Here is a 20,458-nt window from a genome sequence, read left to right as displayed (position 1 = left end):
TGTTATTATTGTTGTCTTTACTCTTCTAGTAAAAGAAGATAAAAGCTAAAGTGTTACTGGCAAAAAATCACAGGAAATCCTCACTGGAAAAAACAAAAACCTTTTTAGTCCATGTGCAATCTGGAAGCCATATATTTGACATTGGTAAATTGATTGAAATTAGTGGTTTGGACAAACACGTGGCGCCGTAAAGAGACACACTGGGACATGCGCACGTCATTGGGGATCAAACCTTTAAAGAGAGGATTATTGTTTTAAGTAAGAATAAGAATCTTATTTTAGAACATCTTCAGTTATGTACAAAAACTTGTAAAGGGGTCCTTCAGTTTCAGTATTATCGTAAAGGGATATGAAACCCAATTTTTTTCTTTCATGATTCAGATAGAGCATGCAATTTTAATCAACTTTCTAATTGACTCCTATTATCAAGTTTTCTTCATTCTCTTGATATCTTTATTTGAAAAGCAGGAATGTAAGCTTAGGAGACGGCCCATTTTTGGCTCAGCACCCTGGGTAGCGCTTGCTGATTGGTTTCTACAGTTAGTTCAGCACTCTGGGTAGCTCTTACATTTAGCCACCAATCAGCAAGCACTATCCAGGGTGCTGATCAAAAAAGGGGTCAGTTTCTAAGCTTTTCAAATAAAGATAAAGAAAATGAAGACAAATTGATAATAGGAGTAAATTAGAAAGTTGATTAAAATTGCTGCTCTATCTGAATCATGAAATAAAAAAAAATTGGTTTTAATATCCCTTTAATGTAACTCTCCCAATGGTTGGTGGTTCAGTGGAATAAAAAAAAAATGTGAGAATTGGCCAAGGAAGTAGAATCTAAAATTTTTAATAAAACAAGGTTAATTATAGGCTAAATGGCACTTTAGTAACAAAATTATAAAATAGGAACATGCTTTAGAAATTATTTTAGATAATGTGATGGTTGGTAAACAATGCAGCAGCATAAGGGGCGAGATAACATATGCGGCGCAAGTGCAGCGTAACTGCTGAAACCCGCGTCGCCCGTAATTTCCCCTCGCATATCGGGGAATCACATAAACCCTGCCGGCAGTTCATAATAGTGCCGTAAGTCAGATAAACTAGCGATGTCCAGAAATGTGCGTAAATACAAATTTTCTGGAGTCGCCAATGACTTAAGGCACATTAGAAACTGCCGGCACCTTTGGGGAAAAAAAAAAGTTAAATCTCCCGTAAAAGTCTAACACTCCTCCAAAAAATAAACCCAACACATAAAACCCCCATATCCGCAATCCCCTCACATTACAACTAATAATAAAATTTGAACAGTCAATAGGATTTCAGTAGCTCTCATCCTATTGGCTGATTTGAATTTGAAGATTCAAATCAGCCAATAGGAATTCAAGTGACACCATATTTAAACGCGTACCTTGCATTCAATATTCAGTGTACGGCGGTGATCGTACGAAGAGGATCCTCCACGCTCCGCGGTCGCCGGTCTTCAGTTCCGCGGTGAACTCCGCCCCGCGCTGGCTTAGTCCTGGATGAAGATGGAAGATGTCTCCGGTTCCAAGAAGACTTCACTGCCGCCTGGAAGAGGACCTTCTCCGCTGGATTTCAGGAACGGTGAGTACCTATTTGGATCTTAGTTAGGATTATTTTTATTTTATTTTTTAGATTATGGATTTTGGGCACTTGTAAAAGATCTGAATGCCCTTATAAGGGCAGTTAAAGAGTTGAATGCCCTTTTAAGGACAATGCCCATACAAATGTCCCTTTAGGGGCAATGGATAGTTTAGGATTTTTTAGTGTTAGTTTTTTTTTTTTTTTTTGAGGGGTTTGGTGGATGGGAGGTTTTACTGTTAGAGGGGAGACTTAGTATTTTTTTAATGCAAAAGAGCTGTTTAATTTAGGGCAATGCCCTACAAAAAGCCCTTTTAAGGCTATAGGTAGTTTAGCATTAGATTAGGGGGTGTTTTTATTTTGAGGGGCTTTTTTATTTTCATAGAGATTAGGAATCATTTTTTATTTTTGATCATTTGGTTTATTATTTTCTGTAATGTTAGACTTTTTTTTATTTTTTATCATTTAAAATTATTTTAATTTAATCTTAGTTTTTTTAAAGTACTGTTTGGATTTTTTATTTTAATTTAGTATTTTATTATTTTATGTAATTTGGGGTTAATTTAGGGGGTGTTAGGTAAGGGGGTTTAGTAATGAAATTAGGTTTATTGCGATGTGGGGGTTTAGGGGTTAAAAGATTGAATAGGTTTATTGCGATCTGGATGAATGGCGGATTAGGGGTTAATAGTTTAGGTTAATTGCGATGTGGGTGAATGGCGGATTAGGGGTTAATACATTTATTAGGTTTATTGCGATGTGGGTGAATGGCAGATTAGGGGTTAATAGTTTAGGTTAATTGCAATGTGGGTGAATAGCGGATTAGGGGTTAATACATTTATTAGGTTTATTGCGATGTGGCTTAATGGTAGATTAGGGGTTAATAGTTTTATTAGATATTGCGGTGGGGGTTAGCGGTTGACAGGTAGATAGATATTGCGCATGCGTTTGGTGTTAGTTAATATTTTCAGCCAGTTATGGGAGTTACTGTGCTTATATACTCAGTGCAAGGCTTGCTGCGTCTGCCTATGTGTGGCGAGGTAAAAATGGAGTAACATTTCTCCATTTTTGCCGCATATGTCCTTGCGCTGAATATGTTATACCGATTTGCAACGCAGTTCTATATTAGCTTATGGGATTAAAAATTGCGGGCGACGGGTGAAATATACGTGCTGCATTTATATGCAGCTACATTATATGTGACAGCAAAACCGCGTAAAAACCGGCATTGCCGGCTTTTATGGACGCCGCCGCCGCATATGTAATCTTGCCCAAGGTTAGGATGCTCGATTGTATAAGAGGTAATAGCAGCAAAAAAAAAAAAAAAAAAAGCCCATTTGTAGTTCACTAGTCAGGCCTGGTCTTAAAGGGACATGAAACTCACAATTTTTCTTTCATGATTCAGATAGATCATGCAGTTTTAAACAACTTTCTATTTTACTTCTATTATCAAATTATCTTTGTTTTTTTAGTGTCTTTATTTGAAAAGCAGGGAGGAAAACACAGGGTTAGTGGACCAGTGGAAGTCTGTATGTCAAAGAGGATTCTGGGTAAGATATGCAACTTAACAAACTGCTGTCCCCAATGGGGTAAAGTGCAGCAAATACAAAATACAGGGACCGCCGTGTGTTAACACAGAATCCTCTTGTGCATTGGTAACTATGTATATGGAGTTTTACTGTGTAAAGGCAAGCGGGGATACATTTTCCTGTGCAATAATTTCTATTGATTTACTTTTGCGATATGGAGGATTTTAATCTCATGCTTTTATCTCCACCAGAATTATATATAAGTTCAACTTAACATTTCATACATTCATTTGCAAATTGAAGAAAAAATTTTTTTTCTTTATTTCATATAGTACGATATATGCAATGTGATGGTCTCTCATAATTGTCATACCTCATCTATCTCTTTCCTACCCATTTCAAAGACTATGGGGTAGATTTAACAAGAGCCGAATGTCCCTTGTTCCCAAGCGAGCCTTCTAAAGACTGCTGCTCCATAACTTGTCCACTGCCTCTGAGGCTGCGGTCTTCAATCCGCCCGATCCTATACGATCGTGCGGATTGACACCCCCTGCTAGTGGCCGATTGGCCGCAAATCTGCGGGGGGCGGCATTGCACAAGCAATTCTGGTGAACTGCTTGTGTAATGATAAATGCAGACAGCGTATCACGTCGGACAGACATTGGTAAATCTACCCCTTAGACCATAAATTAGCTATACAGTCCTTTTATAGCACTTAAGATCTATCACTAGCATTTTAAATTCTTTAAACTTTAGTTGCTACCACCTGTACTGTGTGACTGTAAATTAATGTGCATTTTCCCAGCTTTAGAGGGTGACTTTATGTCCTCCCTTCAGTTCTTTCTCTTAAATATGTTCCCCACCTGTGATTAGTTGAACCTCTTTATAATCTTCTGTATATTCCCCCTCTCGTCCTCTAATTTAAACATATTAAGGTTCTTTAATCAATCTGTATGATCTACACCATGTGTCCTTTTATAGTCTGTTTCTAAACATCTGTGTCTGCTGCAGTATTTTTTCTTTCTTTTGTGTATGTTACAGATATCTGGTTTGCAGTGACTAACACATTTGTGTTTAAAGTGTTCAATAGTTGCTGTGAAAAATATGTGTAGCTCTCTGGCGTATCTGTTGCTGAGTCAGGAGAGAGGGAATAACAGTGATGGATAGATCAAGCTGTTAACAGTTATACTGTAAAAAAAGGTTTATTTTCCCTACTCTGGGTGTAAGGAAACTATGAACTGATGTTCACTTTTCACATAATGTAAGAAAGTTCATGCAAAGACAATTTATCTTTAAGGATGAGTCATGTCTGATTTTAGGTGTGTGCAGGGTCAGATATTTGTGGTAAATCTTATGTTCAGGGTACAAGTTAAATGTAAATGGAAAGCAGCAGTACTGCAAACGATTTTGTAATAATTTGTGTTTTAAAAAAGTTTTTTTTTAACCATTTGATCAGTGCTGTGTGTGCCAGGGCATGTCTATGTGCAGGAGCTAATGATCTGTGCCCAGCACATACTTACCAATGAGACTGGCACACGGTGCAGATATTGACACAAAACAAGGCTAAAATTGCTTATTTTTTTATTTTTAAATACTGATTTGTTAAAATAATATAAAACATTCCGTTTCATTGTTGTAATTAGAAAAAAAACTAAGCAATAGATTCTTAAAGGGATAGGAAATTCAAAATGAAACTTGCATGATTCAGACAGAGCAGGTCATTTTAAGACACTTTTAAATTCAGTTCTATTTTCAAATGTGCTTTGTTCTCTTGGTATCCCTTGTTAAATAAGAGTATGCACACATCCTACACTAGTGGGAGCTAGCTGCTGATTGGTGTCTGCACACATTTGTCACTTGTGATTGGTTAACTAGATGTGTTCAGCTAGCTGACAGTAAAGCAATGATGTTCCTTAAACAAAGGATAACACGATAATGAAGCAAATTTGATAATATAAGTACATTGGAAAGTTGTTTGAAATTGTATGTTCTATCCAAATCATGAAATAACATTTTGGGGTTTCCTGTCCCTTTAAAAGAAATCAATGCAATATGTATTATTTATCATTTTTAAAAGTATTTTACCTTTTTCTTTTTTTCTTTTTTATTTAATTATTTGTTCAGGGTCCGTTACTACCTGTTACAGCCCTACAAAAGTGCTGGGCACTCTACAGGAAGGCAAGGTTGCAGTTTTTCTTTTGAAGTAGTGCTAGGAGGCACCTAATATAGCTGCAATTAGTTTATTGCCTATGCTCAGTAGAGGACTTTTGCTGAGAAAATCACGTGACCATAGAACCTAAGTTCTGTAATGTCTACTTGCTTATCTAACTGCAGGAAGTGGCTGTTTTAACAAGTCTGTTTATTTTTATGTGTAGTTTGATTTAACATATTTTTTTCTACTAAAAGAGACAGTTTTATATCCCTTTAATAGTTATGCATGGTAGCATCATTTAATGTTCCTTTAAACTTGCAGAATAGCCATAATTTGGAAGTAAAATAATAGGAATAAAAGGATTAGAGAATAAAGATGTGTGTTTTATCTTGTTTTTTTTCCCTTGCAAATCTTATTCTGCTTTCAGTTACTTTTTTGTTAAAGGGACATTGTGATCCAAAAAAATTACAATTTCTAATTCCTTTGAACATGTAATTTTCTCTCTACTCAATACTGGGGTCTGATCAAAAACTCATCAACATGAAGAGAAAACACAAAATCTTTGGGGGTTTTAGACCTTATATTGTAATATAAGAGCCTCTCTTTCACATACAGAACCTGCATAGTTAGTTAAACATCCCTCAAGGTAAAATATTAAATTCTAAAATGTTTTGAGAGACCTTATCATGACAAGATCATGTCGCCTGAGCAGTACAACATTAGGCTCTATATGTTTACCTCCTACAAAGGGCAAAGTCCTGTTCGGAAGCTGGAAGCAACTAGAAGTTCTCTTTGGCTCCCGAACAGGACTTTTGAGTAGATCAGATAAGGGAAACCTAGGTTTCAATATGGCAGCCCCCATTACTTTTTAAAATTGGAAAGTCAATTTAAATTACAGGAATAGAGGGAAAAATAAATAATGAAAGTATATTTCAAGTTGTTTTAATACGCAGAATTAAACATTTTATATTACAATCTCAAATTGTTTAATGTCCCTTTAACCGCTTAACGACGGCTGAAGTACAAGGTACGTTGCGGTCATTCACAGGCCCTCTTATCTGGCTTTGTTTATAGATCGTGCTATATCTACAGGGCTTCAGAAGTGAGGCATATAGTACTAGCACAGTCGACAAAGCTGTGTTAGTTAACTCCTTAATGACTGCACAACATACACCGTATGTCGGTCATTAATGGGTTAAATAAAGACTTCCCATCAAGAATAGTACCATGCAATGTCAGTTACCGCTGGCTATATGTACCCCTCTCTGTCTGATCTTTTGTCTGCTAATGCTCCTCTCTGAATCTGTGTTATGCCTTTATATTTGCTACACTTTATATTCGCATGTGCAGTGATTTGCTTCTTTGTGTGGTTGGAGCTGTAGACTCCAAGGGGCAGCCTAAATGAATGCATATGCGCAGACAGTATTGCAGTAATATATATATATATATATATATATATATATATATATATATATATATATATACAGGTAGCCCTCAGTTTACGCCGGGGTTAGGTTCCAGGAGGAATGGTTGTAAATCGAAACCGTTGTAAATTGAAACAAGAAATATCTGGATAAAAGCCAATAATTAAATGAAATAGTAACTCTATTTGGTTAAAATTAAAAAGTAACTCTATTTATTCCACATAAAGTAATAAAAGAATTTGGTGTATATATATGACAAATAATAACTAAAAGCATGGATCCATGTTACAATTGATAAATAATTAAACACAGCATCACAATAACGTCTTATGTGAGACTTAATAAATAAATTAAATAATAATTGGTGATATCCAATTAATTGATGGTGAATAGTAAAAGAATGTTGTGAATGTCTCTGAATCCTCAATAAATGATTGATTGAAAGTTATAACTCTTCCTGTTTAAAAATTGTTTGTGATAGTTCCAGTGAAAAAATGTGGTATATCCAAATGGCAAAAACAAAAATTAAAAATTAAAATAGATGACAAAAAGCTCAAAAAATGTGATAAAAGTAAAAACTTCTTCCTGCCCAAGCGCGGTTCTTTTGCTTTGAGGCAGCTAACAGTGATCAGCCACATGAAAGAAAAGCAATGAGAGTGTATGGGATTCCATAGACTAAAGAACTGTCAGACCGGTTCCTAAGGATTCACTAAGGGATTAAGTCCAAGGTACAGACCGGATATCCTTTCACCTTATATCACATAATACTTCGTATCCACGAACAGAGGACACACTCACAAGGAGGATCACTATAGACACAAAATCTCTCCTTTTTTAATTGGGTTACACATTATCCTTTTTTCACGTTTTTCTTTTCTGGACACTACAGTAATAAGAAGAGGTAATTCCTTGTCAACAGATGTTTACAGAAAAAAGACCAATAGAAATAACCTTCTTGAATTTACAAGCTCTCTCTCAAGAGCCTTCCTTTCAGCCAACTCTTAAGGGCGAAAGGGATCATTAATGATGAGTCAAGATTGAATCAACAATTCAATGACTTTTTCAAAAGGTTTGAGAGCAGAGGATATACAACTGTACTCTTAGAAACTCACAAAAAAAGAGTGGATCAGATCCCTCGGGAGCAATTAATTCACAAAAAGCCAAAGAATCAGAATTTGGGGGGCAGAATTCCCTTTGTTGTACTATATGGTTATCATATAAAACCATTGAAAAAAATCTTTAAGAGACACTGGACATTGTTATCAGAGGATAGGACATTAGCAGCTACCTTTAGAGATTTCCCCTTATTCTCTTACAAAAGAAATCGTAATTTGAGAGATAACTTGGTCAAGGCTGATATGGGCTCAAGTAGAGATGCAACTGCTCAGGACAATCCAGCTATATTAAATGGAACCTTCTCTTGCAATAATTGTGCACAGTGCAATTTGATTCAAACAGATAACATTGTTATTCATTCTAGATCTGGGAAGCGTCTGCCCATTAGAGGTCTCTACACTTGCGAGTCACAATTTGTTGTTTACGTAATTAAATGCTCATGTGGCTTGAGATACGTTGGAGAAACAACAAAATGCATAAAATATAGGATTAGTCAACATAAGACAGCGATAGGTAAATTAGATCCTTCTGCCCCAGTCGCCCACAATTTTATGCTGTATAGACACAATAAGAGTCAATTGAAGTTTCGGGTAGTGGATGGTGTAGATCCTCTGAGAAGAGGAGGTAACAGGCAGAAAAAGAAGCACTATAGATGCAAAGGTTGGACTCTATGATCCCCTTTGCTTTAAATAGGGAGATTACATGGGGCACCTTCTTATAGGGACTGTGGTTTATCTGTAATTCTAGGTGGAGTTAACCCAAATCTTTTTGTATTTTTAATTTAGTACATACTTATCTCATTTGAGGTGTTTGCCGAATAATTGCCTTTTGCAAAATGAACATAAGTTATGCTGAGGATCATTCTTCCAGCTAAAATCATATGAGCAACCCCTTACAATCTCCTTATGAGTGTCAGCCACTAGATGGCATACTTCATCTCATGAGATTTGCTTCAAATAGACGTGTGGTAGCCTGGATCAACAGGCCAAGTGGAAGGGCGGAGCCCAAAATGCACGTCGCCTGTGTGTGTGATGTCAGGCGCCAGCGTGAGCCGATGCAAGCGGGACCTTTGAAACGGCTGTGATACTTCTAGGATGCCTTGTATGTGAAGCGGTGTCTCTTTCAACGGAAGGGTACTACTTTTAGTCTGGATGGCATACCGTGTTGTTGAAGAGGATCACTTGTGCATAAAATAACAGAGGACTGGGTGAGATCGCTTATAGAGCGGAGTTTGTTCCTTTCTTTCTGACCCATTGCGACTGCATACTTACTGGCGGACTGTTGTCCTTAAGTGCCAGTATTACTCCTTACACCTTGCATGATAAATTTATGCAGAGGACATCAGTATTTACATTAACCCTATACTTCTAATAAGGCAATCCTTTTGCATGAACTGCTTAATCAATCTGCTTAAAAGCTTTGCATTTCTAAACGCTTTCATATAACCCTGCTGCATCTATGTTCAAGTTTACAGTTTACCTATACTCGGAAGGCACATGTTGCCTAAAACTGGACACTCTTGAAAAGGGCTTGGCTCATTTTATGTTATGGACTGACGTCTATTAGAGTTTTATATGCGGGGGACGCCCAATGATACTGTTTTTTACTATGTTTTTGCATCCTTGTGCATTATATATGTATTCTCACTATTATGTATTAAATTATTTATTTTTTCACTTCAGCATAGATATGACTAGATATGACCTTTATTTGCATACTGACTCCTTGTTAGTGCGGAGACATTTATATTTATTTGTATTATTATTTTGAGGTGTCTATTCTGGAGTTCACCTTGGTCCCGGGCATTATTATCTTTGTATCATATACTTTACCTTTCAATTGAACCTTATACCTTAGTGCTTATCCATAATTTTATATATATACATATATATATATAAATAGTTGTTATTATTATCAGGTATTTGTAGAGCTGCAACAGATTCCACAGCTCTATAAACATAGGCGGTATACAAGATAAGATTTACAGGGATCAAATGGGTAGAGGGCCCTGCCGAGAGTTGCGCTGTTGAAGTCGGCTCATATATATATATATATATATATATATATTTATTGTCATTGGATCACATGGCTATGGAGGTTTAATATTCAAAAACAAAAATGGTAAACAAAAAAATGTATAAGAGATCTTATATTATTCCCCCCCCCCCCCAAAGCCAAATAAATATTAAAATTGATATATGAATTACTAATCAGGTAGTGCAGACCCTTTTGTATTGAAAGCAACATAATGCTTATCAGCAGGGATGCACGGTACTCTGTCTAAGGGGTGTGTTTTGCAATCTGATTGGTTGTACCACTGGCCTGCTCAGGAGTGTGCCTTGAGAGCTTTATATATAAGGTTGGTAGAAACACAGTTTCAAGCACTGCTGCTATGTAGTGCTCAAGACACGTGCACGCTCTTGATCCTATCTCAGTATGCTCTTGTGGAAAGGAGCTACGTTTTAACAAAGGAGACCAAGGCACAGAGGTAAATTTGTTTTTATAACTGCGCACTCTTTCACAACTTTAAATTTGGACTTTCTCTACCCTTTAAAGAATTTTAATGAGGCAGTAGTGATATTCATCATTTTGCCTTAGGCATCCTTTTAAAGGGACATGAAACTCAAAATGTTTCTTTCATGATTCAGATAGACCATACGACTTTAGAAAAGTTTCTTCTATGATCAAATTTATTTTCTTCTTTTGGTATCCTTTGTTGAATCAAGCAAAAAACACTGTGTTAAACTTTATAAACAGCGTAGCTATCTCCCACAAAGATGTAATATCCTAACCTCTAGAATAAAATATGGAAATATGGGTAAAGGGAAGAAGTGCCAAAAAGGTAGCTGATTTGCACACAAATATGTTATCAAAATACACAATTTTATTGGTCTACACAACAAGAAAATAATGAAATAAAATAAAATAAAAATACCACCGGTGGTGTACAACGAAAAAATCTGTTTAAAACTAGTAGATAAAATCTGAGGGATGTACTGTTAAAAAAAAAGATTTCTGCTTTTTAGATTCTGGATAAGATTCAGTGTTGAAACTAAATAGTAGGAAAAACTTATCAAATAGGTATACTAAGTGGCAAATTATCAAACTATCTCATTGAAACCCGAGCACCTGTGATCTACTACCTCTAAAAAATCCACAAATCCCCCAGGGAGGCCCATAATTTCAGGGATTAATTCTCTTACATCTAATGTATCTGAATATCTAGATTTTTTTCTTCAGGACTATGTAACTAGCCTACCTTCTTACCTAAAAGATTCTACTGATTTTCTAAGAATTTTAAAAAATATTAAGTGGAAGAAAAACTACTACTTAATAACATTCAATGTATGCTCATTATACACCAGTATCAAACACTCTGTTGGTCTGGAAGCAGTAGAATACAATTTAACAAAGGATAACAGTATGAGGATTGAACAAGTTGATTTTATTTTAAAATGTATTGAATTTGTTTTAACAAATAACTATTTTGTTTTTAATGCCCAGGGAACGGCGATGGGCACCAAGTTCGCCCCTAGTTACTCAAATCTTACTATGGGCTATCTTAAGGATATATTGAAACATGGCTCCATATGGGAGGAGAACTTGGTGCTCTATCGCCGTTTCATCGATGACATTTTTATAATCTGGAAGGGGGATAGAGAACTAGTGGAATATTTTATAGAGGGCTTGAAAGATACTAAATTCAACTTGGATTTTACACACGTAATTAGTAAGACAAACACTAACTTTTAGACTTGGATATAGAAGTGAAGGTATATAACTTAATAACTAAAATCTACTTCAAAAAGGTGGATTCTAACAATTATATCTATAATACTAGCTGCCACTACAAAACATGGGTAGATAACATCCCCCGTAACCAGTTCCAGAAAATTAGAAAATATTGTTTAAATCTAGATGATTTTGATGAACAAGCTTCGGGTCTACAAATTAAATTTGAACAACGGGGTTATGAAAAAGACCTAATTCTACAAGCTAGATCATCTGCCAGAAAGATGGATAGAAGTATACTTTTAATAGAAAAACAAAAAAACACTAAGACCAAGAATGATACATTGATAGAAGTGCCCATTATCACTGATTACAGTATACACCATGGGAAAATTAGATCCATAATTAATAAACATTGTCACCTATTACAGAGAGACCCCATAATAGGAGAAAATCTAGGGGGAAAACCAAAAATAGTTTTTAAAAAGGCACAAAATTTTAAAAACATTAGCACCTAATATTTTAAATAAAAAGGCAAAAAAAAGTTGGAATGTAGATTTAGAAGGTAATAGAATACAAGGATTCTTCCCTTGTATCAGTTGCAAAGCTTGTAAACACAGCAAGAAGACTAAAAGTGTATTATCCACAGTTATGAAAAAATAATGTATTATCAGGGATACTATACAATGCACTGATAAAAATGTGGTTTACCTCATACAGTGTCCATGCAAGATGCAATATTTGGGGGAGACCTCACACCCGCTTAGAGATAAGATACGTGAGCATCTGTTAAACATTGAGCATGGTTTTGATGGACACTTACTTTCCAGGCATTTTAAAGAAATACACAACCAGAACACTAAAGGAGTGAAATATTGGGGTATAAAAAAAGTTACAAATGACTGGCGAAGGGGTGATATAAATAAAAGATTATTAAAAACAGAGGCAGAACTTATTTTTATTTATTATTTACTTTTGGTTTAGTTCCTGCTCCTAATAGGGATTTACTAAACGGGGAGTATAACTTTAAACATTAACTAAATCGTATTAATAAATGTATTAATTAGTGTATTGCCCTGTATTACCTGCCATTAAGCCATTGATAGTAGTTGTATTTTGATACACTGTATAGCTCGATGTTTATTTTAGATCTTAAAATGTTCTTTCCATTTTAATGGGAGGAGAGTCCACTGCTTCATTTATTACTTGTGGGAATTAAGAACCTGGCCATCAGGAGGAGGCAAAGAAACCCCAGCCAAAGGCTTAAAAACTTCCCCCACTCCACTCATCCCCCAGTCATTCTTTGCCTTTCGTCACAGGAGGTTGGCAGAGAAGTGTCGGAAGATTCGGAGTAGTCTCTTTTGGAGGGTAGTACTTTTCGAAATGGGACTGGAGTTTCAAGTAGCCCTGTCAGTCTCTCAGTGAGAGCATGTGTGATTGTTAGAGTCTGGAGATGCAGGGAGAGTCTTTCTGCGAACCCATCCCGACTCAGTTTAACAGCTCCATTAGCAATCAGCGTAGACGAGTTTCGCTGCCTGCTTTTCTTCTCTCAAGTCCATGTCAGGAGCGATGCTACTACCCTGTCACACTTGAAATGCCGTGTTCCTGTTCCAAGATCGTTTCATTTATATATATATATTTGGTAGCGTAAGAAGACAAGGTCACAGTGTGGCTCCTTTTATCTTTATAGAATCTAGGGTAATACCCTCGGAAGGGGGCTATTAAACAGGGGGGATTTTATTATGCATATTATTGTTTGTGTTTTGAACACAGTTCATTAGAGAGAGATTGAGGCAGGCTTTTTTTGGCGCATCTCTCTCTCGAGTGCAGGGGCGGTCCTGCATGGCACTCCATGTGACTGGGTGTGACCTCTACAACTTCCTTTTTCTCAACCTGCATTCAGAGGAGACGAAAGCTGTTTCTTGTAGTCCGGGTCATAGGAGGTGGTGAGTGCCCCTGCCATTGGGATATAAAGGTGCCATTTATTTTTTTATCAAGTCCGTAATAAAGGCGCAAGCTATGGGGGACTCTGATATGTTAGAGGATACTCCCTCTTTATGTAAACCCATTAACTGAGTATATTGTGAGGAGGTTCCAGTTGAACTGCCTATGCAACTCTGTTCCACATGGTTTGACAATATTGCTATTTCCAGAAAGAATAAAGTATTTAGTACGACTGAGCCGTCCACCTCTGAGGGTTCTCCACCCCGCAAGGTGCGTTCCCTGCAATCATCTCTGATTACACAAGCAGTTCCCCAGGGCCCTACTAATCCTACTGTGGGAGGTGCTCTTTGGCCTCCAGACTTCGCTGTTCAATTACAGACGGCAGTTTCTGCTGCTATTAATGCAATGCCTCGCCCTACTAAACGCAAGCAGAAGGTACGGCACTGCTATCCATCTCAGGGGTCTTCGACTCCACTGGATGTCTCTGACAGACTATCTGCTTAAGTGGACAACTCCGACTTATGGGAGGATGTCGCTTCTGGGTTGGAATCGGCTACTTCTAGGTCTCCATCTGCGGAGGAGCCAGATTTTAAATTTAAGATGGAGCATTTGCGCTTTCTGCTGAAAGAGGTGCTTGCTACTTTGGAGGTTCCGTAACCGAAAATACTGGTGGAATCTTCGATCCCTAAACTGGATAGGGCTTATGAAGACAGGCTAGTGCCCCAGGCCTTCCCGGTTTCAGTCAAGATGGCTAACATTATTAAGAATGAATGGGATAAACTTGGTTCACCCTCTTCCCTCTCTTCTTCCTTTAAAAGGCTTTTCCCCGTTCCAGACGTGCAGCTTTTGAACTGTGGGGAACCATCCCTAAGGTGGATGGTGCTCTCTCCACGCTCACTAAGAGAATGACTATTCCGCTAGAGGATAGCTCCTCTATCAAGGAACCCATGATAAAAAAAATAGAAGTAAAAAGAATAAATCTGGAGCTCACTATCTGAATCCTATATGCACACTCCTAAAGAATGTGATCTTCTCACTCACGTTTAGATAGAGATAAATTAAAATATTTACAGATGGAGTGGCGCCCATATACCCAATAGGCTAAAGGAATATAGCAAAACTCAGATAGGGTTAACTAAATAACCCCTCTAAACACTAGATAGTAAATGTAGAATAGCAATATGTGTTGTGCTATAGATAAATAGTTAAAGGACATCAATATTTAAAAGGAAATCAATTCCTGCACTTATAGTAAAAGTATAAAAATCTAGAATTATTAAAATATTTATTACACAAAATACATAAAATACATATACTCTAAAAAAAAAAAAAAATATATATATATATATATATGTTGTGGCCACAACAACTAACAAATGAACATGATGAGATTCTAGAAGGGATCAAAGCCTTAAGAGTAGCCCATTCGTTCATTTGTGATGCTAACATGCAGATTATTCGCCTGAATGCTAAGACATTGGGTTTTTCTGTTTTAGCCCGCATAACTTCTAACTTCTAAGTCTTGTTTGCTTTCCCTCCCATTCAAGGGGAAGGTTTTGTTTGGCCCGGGCCTGGATTCTATCATATCTACAGTCACGGGTGGCAAGGGTGCATTCTTGCCTCACAATAAGAAGGCTAAACCTAAGGGGTCTACTTTTTGTCCCTTTCATGTGGACAAGTCTCAGCGCCAGCAGCCTGCCGCAAAGTCGGAGCAATCCAAGGGTTCTTGGAAGCCAGCTAACTCTTGGAAAAAGTCCAAGCAGAACAAGAAGCCCGCTGAGTCAAAGTCGGCCTGAAGGGGCTGCCCCCGTCCAGTCCTCGGATAATTTAGGGGGCAGACTATATCTTTTTGCGGAGGCCTGGAGAAGAGACGTTATAGACCCTTGGGTTCTGGAGGTCGTATCCCAGGCTTACAGGATAGGTTTCAAGTCTTATCCGCCCGAGGCAGATTCCTCCTGTCAAACATATATTCAAGACCAGAAAAGAGAGACACCTTCCAGGGGTGTGTGAGGGATCTCTCATCTCTCGGGGGAATCATCCCAGTCCCTCCAGCAGAAAGAGATCTGGTTTCGTCCAATTCTGGACCTAAAGGCCCTAAACAAGTTTTTGTCAGTTCCATCATTCAAGATCGAGACGATCAGGTCAATTTTGCCCCTGGTTCAAGAGGGGCAATTCATGATGACTATTGACCTGAAGGACGCTTACCTTCACGTTCCAATCCACAAGGATCATTTCAGGTTTCTAAGATTCACCTTCCTGGACCAGCACTTCCAGTTTGTGGCCCTTCCGTTTGGTCTGGCAACTGCCCCAAGAGTCTTCACAAAGGTTCTGGGAGCTTTACTCGCAGTAACGAGAGCCAGAGGAATTGCAGTGGCACATTATCTGGACAATATCCTGGTCCAGGATCCGTCCTACAGTCTTGCGGAGTATCACTCGAGAGCTCTTTTCCTTCTCCTTCAATCCCACAGCTGGAAGATAAATGAAGGAAAGAGTTTATTGGTCCCCAGTAACAGGGTGGTATCCCTGGGTACAATAATAGATTCTTCAGCGATGAAGATATTTTTGACAGATCAGAGACATTCCAAGCTGCGTCCAACTGTCTAGCTCTTCAGACATCCTCCAGGACATCTGTGGCCAGGTGTATGGAGGTGACCGGGCTCATGGTATCCAGCATAGATGTTGTTCCATTCGCCAGGTTCCATCTCAGACCTCTTCAACTGTGCATGTTGCGACAATGGAACGGCGATCATTCTGATCTGTCCCAACAGATATCTCTAAACAGACCGCTGAGGGACTCTCTATCTTGGTGGACTCGACCGGGGCAATTGTCTCAGGGGACATCCTTTTTGAGACCATCCTGGGTGATTGTGACCACTGATGCAAGTCTATCAGGATGGGGAGCTGTTTGGGGTGCCAGAAAGGCACAGGGCAGATGGACTTGAGAAGAGTCAAGTCTACCTATAAATATTTTGGAACTTTGAGCGATATACAATGCTCTGAGGGCATGGCCCCTTCTGGGGTCGTCCCGATTCATCAGATTCCAGTCAGACAACATTACCTCGGTGGCTTACATAAACCATCAGGGGGGATGAGAAGCTCCCTAGCCATGAGGGAAGTATCTTGGATTCTGGAATGGGCGGAGACTCACAATTATTCGCTCTCAGCGATCCACATTCCGGGTGTGGACAACTGGGAAGTGGATTTTCTGAGCAGACAGACGTTTCATCCAGGGGAATGGTCTGCAGCACAGAGATCTGCAGCAGATGGGGGACACCAGAGATAGATCTCATGGCGTCCAGTCTCAATTGCAAGCTACCCAGATACAGTTTGCGATCCAAGAATCCCCAGATGGAACTGATAGATGCCTTGGCATTACCCTGGGACTTCAACCTAATTTACATATTTCCACCGTTGCCTCTTCTATCTCAGGTAGTTGTCCGCATCAAGCCAGAGCAAGCTTCGGCTATTCTGATTGCTTTGTCGTGGCCGCGGAGGATGTGGTTTGCGGATCTGGTGGCGATGTCGTCATCTCCGCCGTTGAAGTTGCCTTTTCGCAGGAATCTGCTGGTTCAAGGTCCTTTTCTACATCAAAATTTTGATTCCCTGAGGCTGACTGCATGGGGATTGAACGACTAGTCTTAGCCAAGAGAGGATTTTCGGAAAAGGTGATTGATACTCTCGTTCAGGCCAGGAAGCCTGTCACTCGACGCATCTACCACAAGGTGGGGAGGACCTACTTGTCCTGATGTGAGGAACGAGGATATCCTTGACATTAGGTCAGGGTATCCAGGATTTTGGCCTTTCTCCTGGACGGTCTGGATAAGGGTCTTGCCGCCAGTTCCCTAAGGGGACAGATCTCGGCCTTATCTGTACTGTTGCATAAGAAGCTTGCGGAGCTTCCTGACATTCAGTCCTTTGTTCAAGCTCTGGTTAGGATCAGGCCTGTCTTCAGGAATCCGGCTCCTCCTTGGAGCTTAAACTTGGTTCTTAAAGGGACACTGAACCCAATTTTTTTCTTTCGTGATTCAGATAGAGCATGCAATTTTTAGCAACTTTCTAATTTACTCCTATTATCAGTTTTTCTGCGTTCTCTTGCTAGCTTTATTTGAAAAAGAAGGCATCTAAGTTTGTTTGGGTTTAGAACTCTGAATAGCACTTTTTTATTGGTGGATGAATTTATTAACCAATCAGCAAGGACAACCCAGGTTGTTCACCAAAAATGGGCCGGCATCTAAACTTATATTCTTGCATTTCAAATAAACATACCAAGAGAATGAAGAAAATTTGATAATAGGAGTAAATTAGAAAGTTGCTTAAAATGTCATGCTCTATCTGAATCACAAAAGAAAAAATTTGGGTTCAGAGTCCCTTTAATGTCTTGCAGAGGGCTCCGTTTGAGCCTACACATGCACTTGACATTAAGGTTCTTTCATGGAAAGTCCTTTTATTACTGGCTGTAGCATCAGTGCGCAGAGTCTCTGAGTTGGCGGCCTTGCAATGTGAGCCTCCCTACTTAGTTTTTCATGCCGCACTGGATTGGGAATCCTTTCCAAGGAGGTGTCGATTTGTAACATCAATCAGGAAATAGTAATCCCTTCTTTGTGTCCTAACCCTTCATCTTCGAAGGAGAGGTTACTTCATAATCTGGACATGGTTCGGCGTTTAAGTTTTATCTTCAGGCCACGAAGGAGTTCAGACAGACTTCGTCCTTATTTGTATAGTCAGGGAAACGCAGGGGGCAAAGGGCCTCTGCCACTTCTCTATCTTTTTTGGTTGAGTATGATCTGTCTGGCATATGAGACAGTGGGACACAAGCCTCCTCAAAGGATTACGGCTCATTCGACTAGAGCTGTGGCCTCTTCTTATGCCTTTAAGAATCAGGCTTCTATGGAGCAGATTTGTAAGGCGGCCACTTGGTCTTCCTAGCATACTTTTGCAAAATGTTATAAATTTTATGTTTTTGCTTCGGGGGAAGCAGCTTTTGGGAGAAAGGTTCTGCAGGCTGAGGTGCCCTCAGTATAGGGTCCGCCTCCTTTTACCCTCCCGTTTTTTTCATTCAGTGTCCTCTAGAGCTTGGGTATTTGTTCCCACAAGTAATGAATGAAGCAGTGGACTCTCCTCCCATTAAGATGGAAAACATAAATAATGCTTACCTGATAATTTAATTTCCATCTGTGGGAGGAGAGTCCACTGCCCCCTCCCGTTTCTCCAGTGGGCGGACCTAAATTTATTATTAATCTTCTGGCACCATTTATACCCTGATGTTTCTCCTACTGTTCCTTGTTCCTCGGCAGAATGACTGGGGGATGAGGGAAGTGGGAGAGGTATTTAAGCCTTTGGCTGGGGTGTCTTTGCCTCCTCCTGGTGGCCAGGTTCTTAATTCCCACAAGTAATGAATGATGAAATTATCAGGTAAGCATAATTTATGTTTTTGCTTTATATAGAAAATATCTAATTATGTATATGATTCCATTTAGACTTATTTGTGGAACAGTATGTAGGGTGTACTGTAACAGAGGGATACAACTGTTTTTTGTAAAAAGATCAGTAACAACAAACCTTGAAGAACCAATCAAAGTGAATTGGAGGTGGAGAAACCTGTATAAATTGCTGAACTAGACTGGAGGAAATTCATCTTGAAAAAAGCTATCTGCAGCTGAAACGCGTTAATGATTCAACATGTAACACAATCTATCACCTACTTGCGGTACATCAGAGCGCTCTAAAACTAGAGTGAACTCTGAGTGTGTGGCATGCTGGAGAGGAGACAGGCAAGCAGAGAAAGTGTAACTTTCGAATTTTGGTGAGTCTTATGAATGATTATTCTTAGCAACCGCATTCCTTGTCCTATTACCTAAGTCATATGGGACTGTCTTCAATACCACAAAGGAGTGGCAACATATATTTGCAATATCTTAACGGTGTACACCACTAGCAAAACCGATTAGGTCGCACACAGAGGGGCCTATTTATTAATGTGCGAGCGGACATGATTCAATATTGCGGATCATGTCCGCTGCACAACGATAAATGCCGACAGCATACGCTCTCTGCATTTATCATTTCACCAGCAGTTCTTGTAAACTGATGGTGCAATGCCGCCCCCTGCAGACAGGTTTTGAAGCTTGATAAATATGCCCCAGAGACGATATGTGATACTTGAGTTCCTCACATAGCGGATAACATTGGATTGCATCAAAATACCATTGCTAACTGTATACTGCTACCCAAACAGGGTTACAAGAGATATTTAGTTCTAACACTGAATCTTATCCGGAATCTAAATAGCAGAAATCTTTTTTAACAGTACATCCCTCAGATTTTATCTACTAGTTTTAACCCCTTAAGGACCGGGAATTTCAGACAAAAACTTCCCTAAAAGACCAGAGCATTTTTATTATTTTTGCCATCACTACATTACAAAAAAAAATAGACCCTTTTTTTATATTTACTTATAAAAAATATATTATTATTTTTTTTAGCAGACAACCCAAAGTATTGATCTAGTCCCAGTTTGGTATATTTCATGCCACCATTTCACAGCCAAATGCGATCAAATTTTAAAAAATTATAACTTTTTCACAATTTTTAGTTTCTCACTAAAATTATTTACAAACGGCTTGTGCAATTATGGCACAAATGGTTGTAAATGCTTCTCTGGGATCCACTTATATGGCTTTGGCATTGCTGTTTGGTAAATGCGTACCATACTTTATGCCCAGCAGTGAATAGTGTTGCCACCTTTCTTGGAAGAAAACACCGGCCAGGCTAATTAACATAAATTTGCATAAATAATTAAACAGAATATCTCAAAAGCTAAAGCTGATAGGACTGATTTTAAATGCTCATTTGTTTATAACTAGTATTCATCACACTCAGAAGAAGTTTCACTTTGACAGGGGCTTTCTTTCAATATTTATTCTTTATTTTCTACATTGATATGAACCTTAAAAATACCGGCCATGTCGGTA

The 20,458-nt window shown here is 38.6% G+C and overlaps 1 protein-coding gene across 1 annotated transcript in view; it reads left to right on the top strand.

The window, feature by feature from the left end:
• LOC128642637 (collagen alpha-1(I) chain-like) overlaps positions 1-20,458 on the top strand; it is a 509,301-nt gene that overhangs the window by 199,959 nt on the left and 288,884 nt on the right. The window lies entirely within an intron of this gene.

Source organism: Bombina bombina, chromosome 12 (genome assembly GCF_027579735.1).
Source record: "Bombina bombina isolate aBomBom1 chromosome 12, aBomBom1.pri, whole genome shotgun sequence".
Taxonomy (NCBI): Eukaryota; Metazoa; Chordata; class Amphibia; order Anura; family Bombinatoridae; genus Bombina; species Bombina bombina.
This window is presented reverse-complemented; position numbering and strand designations above follow the sequence as displayed.